This window comes from Macrobrachium nipponense, chromosome 46, assembly GCF_015104395.2.
Source record: "Macrobrachium nipponense isolate FS-2020 chromosome 46, ASM1510439v2, whole genome shotgun sequence".
Taxonomy (NCBI): domain Eukaryota; kingdom Metazoa; phylum Arthropoda; class Malacostraca; order Decapoda; family Palaemonidae; genus Macrobrachium; species Macrobrachium nipponense.
The window spans coordinates 39,944,086-39,956,218 of record NC_061106.1 but is presented as its reverse complement, the minus strand read 5'-3'; the positions used below and the strand labels follow the sequence as shown (position 1 = coordinate 39,956,218).

General features: G+C 50.3%; 1 protein-coding gene across 1 annotated transcript in view; it reads left to right on the top strand.

Annotated features, from left to right (window-relative positions):
* Window positions 1-239: 239 nt before the first annotated feature.
* Window positions 240-12,133, top strand: part of LOC135214930 (RNA-binding Raly-like protein) — an 81,041-nt gene continuing 69,147 nt past the window's right edge. The window contains exon 1 of the mRNA XM_064249419.1: window positions 240-368. The gene's annotated coding sequence lies outside the window, so the exon portion shown is untranslated. The remainder of the gene's footprint in view (window positions 369-12,133) is intronic.

Genomic DNA, 12,133 nt, shown 5'->3' with positions numbered 1-12,133 from the left:
AACAAAACAAAATCAAAATGAGGACTTGTCTAATAAAAGTGTTCCAGTAGTTGTGTTTTGTGTGAATATTAGAGAGTTGAGATGTAATTGTAAGTTATTCCTTTGCAAAAAAATAACGTATTACTTATATGAAATTATATATAAGTTTTAAATTCTATTTATAAGTATATTTGTTTGAAGTAAATGAATTGTAACTTTAAAAAAAGGCATAACCAAGATTTCTTTTTCAAGGAAACAACATCCAAGCACAAACGTGTTTTCTAAACGCACATAATAGAACGCACCTACGAACCACGCTAGTTGTTTGTTTCTGTTGTTGCTACTGATTCGAAGGGCATCCAAATCCTTGCAGTTTATGTAATTCTTCGGTAATTATGACTTGTGTTGTTTACAACTATAATTCTGCTGTTAATGGTGTACACGGATGCATTATACTGGTGTTGATTCAAGTCACTTAGCCGAAGGGAAACCGTGTAATAGGATAGCGTACAGCAGGACTCCGACCTTGTCCCATATTCCTTGACGTAGGATGTACTAGCTAAGATAGGACATCCGTCAAATCCTTGTCGTGATAACCCATAGGCAAACGTTTCTTACGCCATTGCCTTCAAGATAGGTCCACTATTCATAATGACAGGAACTTATGTTGTGGAAGGCATGCTAGGTTGTACTCATGACGATTTTGGCATCCCTTCTAGGCTAGTTCCTACCCGGCATGACCTTTGGGGCAACGTTGTACCCTAACTAGGAATTGGTAGGCCTGGTCGGGAATGCCGTGCTCATAGGCCTAGTCAGGGCATTTCCTTTGTAAGGTCCTACTAGGCTAGGGGGAAAAACCAGCGACTACCAACCCTTATCACGGTTTTCTGGTGTTAGGTACTAGGGGGAAACATCACGACAGGCCAACCCTCATCACGGTAGACGGGTCTTATTCACTCGATATTTAATTGGTGAAACATGAATACAATTGCAACTCTAAGCATACCATTTAAAAGACTGAAGTTTCGTCAACATATTGTGATATATGAAAGCCCCATACGAACTAAAATAAGCATGTGAGCTCTTCGTAAAATATGTTTTCAAGGCAGTTTTGAAATCCAATATGGCGGCTACGTTTTGCATGGACGGTTCTCATCAGTGACGGCCACCATCTTTCCCCAGCCTTCCCAGCACTCATTTGAACAATGTTAGCGTATGTATGTAACGTTTATTGATCTTACTCAAGATTGCAGTTGTAATCAGCACAATAAAAACAACATTTTGTTGCCTATATTAGTGAAAGTATGAAAACTTGTTATTCCCGGGGTTATGGTTGGAACTGAATTCATTCTTACCTTGTAATCGGCGGTTTTATCTTACTGCCATCACAACTGAAACTCCACGTGCTTATTTGATTGTTATTATACACATTTTGGTCTCAGTTCACTCCACATTGCACTTTAAACCGTTGCTGTTCCTGGTTTCTAAGCGCGCGCCATAAACACAATTTCGAACAGCAGACGACGACAGACGACGAAACTGCAAAGTTTTATTCCCTAAACTGTTTACTTTACTCGTTATTTAGTTTAAATTTACTTTGTTATTTAAAAATTTTGATTTAATTCATGTATATTATCCCTTTTTTGCAACCAAATTACCCCGAAAAATTACAGATATTTCTAAAGTAGATAAAATCAAATGTTTCTAACGTTTTTGTACATCTGGCTGCCGAAAACCATAGAGGAACGAATACGTTTTTTTTTTTTTTTTTTGCTTTTTTGTTTTTGCTAGCACTTTTCATTGATTTCAGTCTTTATTAGTATTTTGAATTTCTTTAATAATCGTATGCCAGAAATAAATGTAACCTTTAATGTTTGCATGCTAAGAATGGCAAAATCATCGTTGCCACATTAGTGGAGGCTTCACACATACGCCGTTCCATTATTATCCTGTTAAGCGTCCGCCCCTGATGAGCTCGCTGCTAACGTACCGTCACGCTTTTTTTGTAATCAGCGATCATAGCACTGATGATAGTTTTTCAAAGTTAATATTGATTTTTATGCTTGTTATTCATACTGTAATTAACTGTAGGAAATTCTCTCTCTCTCTCTCTCTCTCTCTCTCTCTCTCTCTCTCTCTCTCTCTCTCTCTCTCTCTCTCTCTGAGTCCAGTCACTCGGCAAACAAAGAAAAGTCATCTTCACTCCCGCAATTGGAAGAAAATTTTGTATCATCACTGGAGGATTCAGAACTAGAGCTCTCATCATCAAATAGGTTATCAATATCACACTCCTCATCTAGTATTTGATTGATCTCACCTGAAGAAATATGCCTCCTCTTTGGGACATTCATTGTGAAAGACGCGAAATCCAATTTGTCTCGATAAACGCCCGAAGCGTATTGAAAGAAAAACCACAGGGACAGGCAGTTTTCTAGCATAAGCGACCACCAGGAAAGAGTTGCCAGGCTGGAAATAGTTTCCCATGTGCTGAGAGTGTTACCAAATGATGTTCCTACACTTTCTATACGAGTAAACGTATTATTACGGGCTGACGGCTTGACAAGCACAGTTAAAGTCTTTGAAACGTAATATCCCGTTGAAGGCGCTACCGAGTAGATCGCGGTAAACGTATTATTACGTGGGTGACGCTTAACAGGTTATAAACTGTTTCATGAATTCTAGTTGTCATAGTAATGCAATAATGATAAATTGCTTTAATATTTAGTTATATATACTTCCAATACATAGCCTAATTTCACCAATTTCAAAGTTTTGTGTGTAGTCATATACCCAGTTTGGGAGGGCAACACATTACCGAATGGCAACAGAGAGAGAGAGAGAGAGAGCGAGAGAGAGGCGACCGAGAGAGCAGAGAGAGCGAGAGAGAGAAAAGGAAGGCGGAGGAACGAAAGAAGAAAAGGGATGGCGGTGGAGGGGGTGGTTGGGGGCGGTTGGGGAGAGGGATAGGTGGAGTTTTATAAGGTGTCCGTATCCATTTCGCATAATGGAGGTTTTGCTTTGTACAAGGACAAGTGTCGTTATTATTTTACGATTAGGGATCACGAATACCTTATAAATTAAAGGCAATGGTGTATGCACTATAGCAAAATCTCGTTCAGTTAAGAGTGTTCGTTACGAAATAGTATTGACCAAAAAAACGTGCTTGCACTGCTCTCTTGAAAAACATAGAGAATGCTGCTTAGTTGTCAATCAAGTTTTTTAACAAAGTCTTTTTACAAGCTAGCTATTGAATAAATTTGTATTTTTTCTCAGTCAAAACCAATGCCCCTCAATGCTAACTTTCCTTTTAACGGACCTTTCGGTCATGCAAATTCGGGCCCCATAATTTCTTCTGGTGCGAAACAGACAGAGGCCCCATGGACGAAAAACGATTGCGAACATCTACGGCGATAATCGAGAGTAAAACATCTCATATATCCAAAAGTAATAATAAAGATATATATGCCATTACGATTATAACAATTCCAGTATAGCTGCTAACAATCTGCATGAAAACTGGTAAACTGTTCTTGCATGACAGTTGAGGTATAGCAATTATTAAATCGTACGAAGTCCAGAAAAATTGCGGAGTCATATACAGAACTTGAAAGAAGTTCTAATTCAGAAAATAATTACACTTAAATTGAGTCGAGGTCGAGTTACTTTTTCAATTAATCGAATATTTCAAATAAATCATAAATATGTAAAAATATTGTGTTTTACTACTAGTTAAAAATTAGGCTAAGAGCACGCTTCTCTCCATCTTCTACCCAAAACAGCTGTTTACGCCTGGCCTCTGTTGGTGCGAAATCGCCTTGCTGCTGTTTCGATTGTTGTGATAAAAGTGACTCCAGCGTCTGTGGGTACAAGTGGTTGCGGATTTAGTCACAGGAAATGAAAGTTTGTTGACACAATGCGACTCTGTAAACAAATCAAGATGGCGTCAAGTTCTTCGAAACATTGTTAGTTTTGTAAGTTAAAATTTCTAAAAGCGGTTTTGGTGAATTTCCACGCCGTGTGCGCCATTTCAGTACCTCTGTTTAAAATCTTAAAATTTGGCCTTAATTTCTAACTGTGGAAGAAAAATACTTACTTCGAAAAGGAGGAGAGAGTCTTTAGCTCGTTTCTCACCAACAGAAGTCAGCGACTGTGGCCCATCAGGGTGTCGGACGGTTATAATTGTACTTTTGTTCGACACGGCTACAAACCTTCGGTCCTTTTACAATAGGGAAGGTACTAGCGCAGGCTGGATAGGTCGTAAGCTTTCCCGAACAAGGGGTTCGGTAGTTAACTGCATTGTCCGACGGCGCGGCGCGCGACTGGGAGTAACAAATCACTTTTGCTTCGGCCTCAAGCGAGTGGACGTGTGTGTTCGACGCTCTTAGCCCGCTTTAGTGTTTGCTTTCTTGAGTATTGGTTGTGTTGTGTATGAAAGAGTTCATTGTAAGTACAATCTTCTCTCTTTTCATAGTAATTCAACGGAAATTGGATAATGAGGGACGCTCCTCGTCCTCGCTACCCCACGGAGACTATGCCCGGTACCGAAACAGGGCGTAAAATGCGGGAAGTTCCGCTCTTTCCGGAGCTCGACCCTCAATTTTTGTGTGCTCGGTGTCGGGGGCGCTGAATGCCACCCGAGCCGAGCCTGTGATTTTTGTAAATGATTGGGGTCGGAGGCGGGGGCAGTGGACTTTGTATGAGGGCAGGAAGGAAGCCGAAGGCCTGCCAAAGAGTCGTCGGAAAGCTCTCCGCGACTCCTTTGGGACGGACCACTTCGTCTTCTTTCCTGCCGACCGCTCAAATCCATGTCTCGCGCCTTCCCCTTCGGGCGGGGCGTGTTAGGTCCTACTCTTTCCTGACTTGTCGAGTTGGAGCAGAGGGCGGCTAGATACCCTGACGTCGAGTTGTACTCTGGGGCCTCTATCCGTTCGTCTTCGGCGAGCGGGTAGAGGATCCCCCTAATCACGACTTTTGCCTCCTTCAGGTGCGGTTGCCGCGAAGGATGACCTCGGACAGGTGTGGGGCATCGTTGGGGTTGCGGGCGTGCCGAGTGTCCAGGGGCTGCTCACCCATCTCGGTGGCGCCGTGGGGGGGGTGGACGGTCACCCATGCAACGGTCACGACCACCCACCACGCAACCCTTACAACACTCGGCTACGCTTCACATCCTCACCTGGTGTACACCAGCACGCGGTCTCTAGTGACACCCACGACAGCGGTGAAGGGGCCAGTCGCGTAAAACTCGGGGGAGTGTGATGCCGCCACCTGGGTTTTTGCCGTTGCTGCCGCGACCGGACTTCGTTGTGCCCGAAGAGGCTCGCCCCTGGACCTCCACAGGTACTAGGAGGTCTGTGCCGCTGGTCCGCCCATCTGGGACCGCCTACACAGTCTGCCGTACTGCCGTGACCCAATGCTGCAGTCCTGCTACCTGATCTGCTGTCTCTTCTGCCGTGCTGTGATGCCTGCACTGCTGATGTTGTTCCTGTTCCTGGCGCCGCTGCTCCCGATGCTGATCTGTTAGGACAGGTGCTCCGGGCCGTTGCTTCGGCAACAGCAGACCCGGCTCCGTCCGGATGCAGATCTGACGCGGTCCTGAGAAGGGTTGACGAAGAAGAAGAGAAGAGGAGGAAGGTGCTCGTCGTCGTTCGTCTGCCGCATCTCCCCTTCTTTTATAAGGCTTCCCCCGCCGAAGAAGAAGACTGTCGCCTCCCCCCCCCCCCTAAGAAGTCTTCCTTCGGGAACTTCTAAGGGCCCGTCTCGCTCTGGCGAGAGGGGGTTCTTCCGCTGTCAACCTGCTCCTTCGGGGCAGGACCCGTCTCCTCTGTCCGCAAGGGAAGAAGACTACGGGGACCAGAGGAAGTGCCGGCTAACACCGGCAATTGCATCACCTGCTGTCAGTGGTTCGGCACAGCAGCAGGGGCCGTCCGGCCCGCTCGTTCGCGAGAGGGTACCGATTGTGTACGGTCGATACCAAGCGGACGTTGCAGCCAGGGAACCAGACCTCTGAGTCCGCCCAGCGTCGGTTCACGGCACGGAGCGGAAGACTGGTGACAGCGCTCACGCGATCTCACCAGGACAGCTCTCGCTCTGCGTCGCGAAGCAGCTGGCTACCGGGCGGACGTGACCGGCATGACCGGACGGGCTGAGGCTAGGGAATAGTCCCCCCGTTCGCCGGGCACCAGCCACGGCTGGGTACAGCGAACTGACGCACCGTCGAGCGATACGCACCGGTTCTCACCGGGACAGTGGAGCTCGCCGGTCGCATGACCGTCCACTCTACATGAGAGGGGGGGGGGGCGATCGTGGTACGGCGACCAGAACCAGCCTCCCTCTGACACACGAGACGGGCCGCTGTTCTCGGTCCAAGCGTTCTCACAGCGAGACGGGTCGACTAGGTCTGCAGCTCGATCGCCACGCGGGTTGGCGATCGCCTGCAGTATTCCAAGCCCGCTGGTTCTGCCAGCGAGCGAGGAGGGCAGCGTCAGTCTTCCTCTCCCATACCTTCAACCTCCCGGGTTTACACCGGGAGGGGCGAGGTATTGAGGAGTGATCGTGATGGGTGCCGCCCTTCAGGATACCACACGTCGTGTACGTCCAGGCTCGGTTCTCGGACCAGCAGGTAGTACGCACAGGTGGTTGAGGAGACCGAGAGGGGTCTGTCGCTGCTCCTTCCTTGAGGGAGGAGGTCTCGGGAGTTGCACATTGTTTGAGGGACTGGACGGTCGACTCCGCAGGACGCAGTCACTCCTGAGATGCCAGAGGAACTTTTGCAGAGGTTATTGCGCTGATTCGTCAGCACCACGACTCGCGGAAGTGATCGCCGCTCCCAACAATCCGAGCCCACGTCCCGGCTCGAAGTCGTTCTGTGGGCCCCGAAGAGGGAACCCAGACGACCGGTGGGCTTGCCGCGTTCTGAGCTTGCGGCTCAGTGATGGACCAGGTTGATCGCTTGTCTCCGGACAAGACGGTTCGCCAAGTCTGGCAGGTCGAGGGCAAGATGTTCCACCTCCTCTGCTGCGACAGCGGCGTTTTTACGTGCCATCTGAGGACCCGATGCCGCCCCAAAAGGTGAACCCGGAGTTAGCCAGGCTAATCCGGGGGTACTCTGCAACCGCAGCTCCTGTCGAGAAACCTGTGGTTCTCGCAGCAAAGAGGCACTCGGGGTGGGCCCGTGGAATCTACCGCCATGGCAGCTTTCCAGGCCGTCTCCTGGCTAGATCTGGGTCCATCACCAGATCTAAGGTCGCAGCCAACTCCGGGGGAATTTCTCCCGAAGATGACGTCGGCCTTCAGGAGACTTTGCCAGTCTGGAGCAAGAGCCATCTCCTTCCTTGCCCACCAGACGGTGAAAACTGTGGGCCAACCTGGTCTCCGACGAAGGGACGCTGTATTACTCGGGTTGTCCAGGGCGGTCCGGGCTGTGAAGCGGCGTTGTGACTTCGCACGGACCTTTACGGAGTTCCCACGTCTCTCTACCAGGAGAGATGGTGGACGCGCGGTGGACAGACGGGCGCACTGACGACAGTGACCGGCTGGTTCACAGGCGGTCTCGAAGGATTCTGGGCAGCCTCGGATGCCGGGCCAAGTCTAAGAAGCTCGGCTAGCGTCCTCGGGGCTAGCGGTAGCTGCCGTCGAAGCCCAGGGGGGAATGACTCTGTCTTCTTCGGATTTGGCAAGGGAGCCGTAACCAAGCCTTCCTCCCAGCCTCCTCCTCCCGTGGAGGCTCTGGAAGAAGTCGAAAGAAAGGGGGGAAACGCTAGGGACGGCGTCCCCCTCACCTGCTGCCGAAGTGGTGGGTCCTGGGGACGTCATGCCACCTGTTTTTTGACTGGCAAGCCATTGGGCAACTTGGCAGCCTACGGCGCCTAGACCTGGATTGTAGATGGTCCTTCGGGAGGGATATCTATTCCCTTCGAATCTCGGCACCCTCACCTCCAACCCGGGCCAACAGGGCAGTCGTACGTTCCAGGTTCATCGAAGGACGTAGCACACATTGAGACGGAGATCAAGACCATGCTGAGCAGAGGAGCTGTAGAAATCACACGGATCAGTCACCGGGCTTTTACAGTCGACTCTTCACTGGTTGGAAAAGTCTACGGAGGCTGGCGCCCGCGTGATAGATCTCTCTCCCCTTGAAACCGGTTTGTTCGGCCAGACCCGGTTCACGATGGAGACGGCACGCCTCAGTGCTCGACTCCATAAGGGAAGAACGATTTCATGCTTTCATGGACTTGAGTATGCGTATTTCCAAATACCCATTAATCAGTCCTCAGAAAGTACCTCCGCTTCATCTCGACGGGACGGTGTACCAGTTCAGGGCACTTTGCTTCGGGTCTCAACCGCCCCACAGGTGTTCACGCGAGTGTTCACTCTGGTGATGCTTGGGCCCATTCGCAAGGATACGTCTGATGAGTTAGCTCGACGGATTGGTTAGTCTGGCGAGCTCCCGCTCGCAGTGCTAAGGACAGGGAACGAACCCTGCTCGAGTTTTGTTCGCGATATGGGGATCGTTGTGAACTTCGAAAAAGTCCGATCTCGAGACCAGCAGAGGATTGAGGTAACTGGGTATGGCTGATCGACACGTTGTAGCAGGGCGAGTCTTCCCACGCAGACTCGCGGATCAGCAGATTCGGGAGGCATCCAACCGTTCCTGTATCGGCTTGTAAGGACACAGGCAGCTCAGCGATGGCAAGTAGTGATCGAGACACCTGTCGTCAACTCGAGAAAGTTAGCCCGCAGGGCGTCTTCACATGCGGTTCTTTTCAGTGGAGACTAAAGGAGGAGTTGGTACACAGGCGACGGATCCCCCAAGCTTTCCAGTGTCACGACACAGGAGGTGAGGCAGGACCTAGGCTGGTGGCGGGACGACAGGAACCTCTTAAGAGGAGTGCCATGCGCACTCCCCCCCCGGACATGCAGCTGTTCTCAGACGATCGAAGAGGGATGGGGCGCACACCTGGCGGAGTTGCTTGACTTCAGGAGTGTGGGACGAGGAACGAACAAGCACCTTCACCTCAATGTACTGGAATCAAGGCAGCGTTCCTCGCTCTACAAGAGTTCCAGGACCGCTTGATGGGACACTCAGTGGTGTTGATGAGCAAACACCACGGTGGGGGATTCGTCAACAAACAGGGGGGACTAGGTCCTCTCCCGTTTGTACCAGTTGACTAGGCAGGGGCACGAGTGGGCCGAGGCACACTCAAATAGAGCGTCGGCACGCTACATTCAGGGAAGAGGAATGTAGTAGCAGACACGCCAGCCGTCGGGATCAGCGTGATAGGGAAACGAATGGTCTCTACACAGGACCGTGCGGAAAAGGCTCTTCGACCTTTCGGGGAGACCAGTCGTGGATCTGTTCGCCACCGGCACAACAGGGAAAGCTCCAGGTTAGGGTGTTCTCTCGGCCGTGCGGACCATGGGCAGCTGCAGAGGACTGCTCTTCAACACCGTGGACAACCTATTCGCTATGCTTCCCCCGTTCAGCCTGATTCGCAAGGTGATCAGGTCGAGCACTGGTCACCCCGAATATCAGGATGATCCTGGTGGCTCCCAAAATGGACACAGGCCATTGGTATCCGGAACCTGCTGGCTCTTCTTGCAGGAGAACGGAGAGATTTCCCCCTTGGCACAAACCTTCTCGCCCAGCCACACGTCGAGCTTCCTTCCCCCTCTCTCTCTTCCTCTTAGGGTACCACCCGAGCATCCAGTCTCTACGTCTTCACGGCTGGCTGTTATCCACCATCTCTTGAGAACGATAGGCTTTTCCGTAGCGCAGCACACAGAGATGGCTGAAACGTCCGTCAGTCCTCTGCAGCTGTGTTACCAGGGGAAGTGGGGCCGTCTTCTGTGGTGGTGTCGTAGACGGGGTCTATCTCCTCAGAGCCACTCTCAGCAGTAGCGGATTGTGCAGCGTTTTCTTCGAGAGAGAAGCTCTTTTCAGTCCCCACAGTCTCAAAGGATACAGAGCCGCCTTGGCGCTCGTCCTGGCAAACTGAGGGGATGGACATCTCGAACTCGTTCAGATCTCCTTGCTTATGAGGAGCTTCGAAAGGTCTTGCCCACCCAGGAAACTCAGGGCCCCCTGCGTGGGATGTGACTTCGTCCTTAGGAGTCTGACTCGAAGACGTCGAGCCACTCCGAGAGTCGTCAGGACAGGGATCTGACCATCAGACCCTCTTCTTGCTGGCCAGGCATCGGCGAAGGAGAGTAGGGGAACTTCATGGTCTTTCTAGGAGTACCGGACAATCCAGGGATGGGGATCGGACGCTCAATTTCGTCCGAACTCGTTGCGAAGACTCAGAAACCGTCGATTCCCTGACGACAGGGTTCGATAGTTACACGAATTCCCCTCCTATTGGACCTCACCGATTAAGATCGCGGAATGAGATGCTGCTTTGTCCTGTCGAGGGCGCTACGGCGCTATCTGAAGAGAACTCGACACCCAAGGCCTGAGTGCGACGCTCTTCTGTTAGCCGGGGTCACCAAGAAAGAAGTATACAAGAACACTCTTTCATCATGCTGCGTGAGGTCATCAGGAGGGCATATGAGGCTGATGGTAGTGACTGGAATCCGTACGTCCGTCCGAGGAGCCCACGAAAGTCAGAATATTGGCCCCGTGGGGTTTCGTAAGAACTTCTCCGTTGGCGCAGGTCCTGGGAAGGCAGGGGTCTGGTCTAACCAGACTACCTTACGTCGTCTACCTTCGGGATATTGCCCACAGGTCCTTGGATACCTTTTACTTGGTGACCCGTGGTGGCTGCCTAACAAGTTGTGTAGCTAAACCCAGACCCTCGAGGCTGAACAGCAGCGAGATCCTGCGTGTGACTGTGTGGATGGATGGTTGAGTGAGTGAGTGACTGGGCTCTATCTTCCCATTCTTTTCCTCCTCCTCTACACCCATAGTGGGCAGACGGGCCACGGTCGTCACTACGTGTGATAGAGGACGAGATGCAGGTGAAGCTATATGACAGAGCTATTACAGAATTCTGTAATAGTCTTCTATGCTGCAATCGTATCCCGATAATGCGAATGATTTTGCGAATTTGAGTTGGTCCTCCAAAGATCTTGTTTCGGAGGTGTTACAATTGTTATCATTGTTCACCCCGGATTAGCAGATGTATGAAAGACATCGCATAACCACACCTGCCAGCTCTACTTCCAAACGTTCAGACCATGAGAAGCAGTCTTCAAGCGCTCTCCCCTGTGTTTCATTATGAAGAACGCCCGCTTTCATTGCACAACGGACAGCAAGAAATGGCGGTTTAGCGTTTTCAGTCCAGGTGTAAGCAAAGGTTAGAATCTTGAGATGCTTCTCTCGATTCAGCTGGAAGACGTAGGTTGCATTCATTGACCTACCTTCGTCTTCAACTCACATAGTGTTGTTCCCTTAAGCTGCAGATTCAACATCTATGAGATTTTTGCCATCAGGGACCTCGGTCTTTTGAAGGCAATTGACTTTCGCTTTTGAGCTTATGCATTAAGAGAATCTCGCCGCGCCGTCGGCATCGGTGACTAAACAAATATTTTATTTGTTGGTCTCTCAGCATAACTCTTTAAGGGCGAAGGTCAGTGACTTACCGCGCTGGACAAACTTGCCTCTACTGATTCCGAAACCAGTCAGTCGGCAGCTGTCAGAGCGTCCGCAAGTCAGTTACGAACTAGCGCGGACTTAGTTCGGTGTCAGAGCAATCATTACTTCGTGTTCTTAATCAGCTGGTTCAGTATGAGTACTGTACAATAACAACGTCAGAAGAAGAGGGATAGGTTCATACGACTAGTCCCTTCTTTTGTCTTAGGTAAATCTGCCATGGACTTCTCTTGAGAAGTCAAGCACCAAAGGGATGGGATTTGTGTGACGATCGATTCGTACGATCTCGTAGCGAAGACTCAGACCCTTCGGTAAATGACGATTGGTTCGAGTTCCTTCACAATACCCTCCCTAAGGACGCACCGCCTCCGATACGAAGGGCTATGCTGCTTTGTCCTGTGAAGGTGCGACGGCACGCTGGTCTGAAGAAAACTCGAACACCGGATGAGTGGACGCCCTATTTCAACATTCTCTCGCGGTTTTTCAGCAAGAAACTTCTCCGGGCGCAGGTAATGAAGGCAGGCGGCCTGGTCCAACCGGACCGCATAGCACCTCCTTCTACCTCAG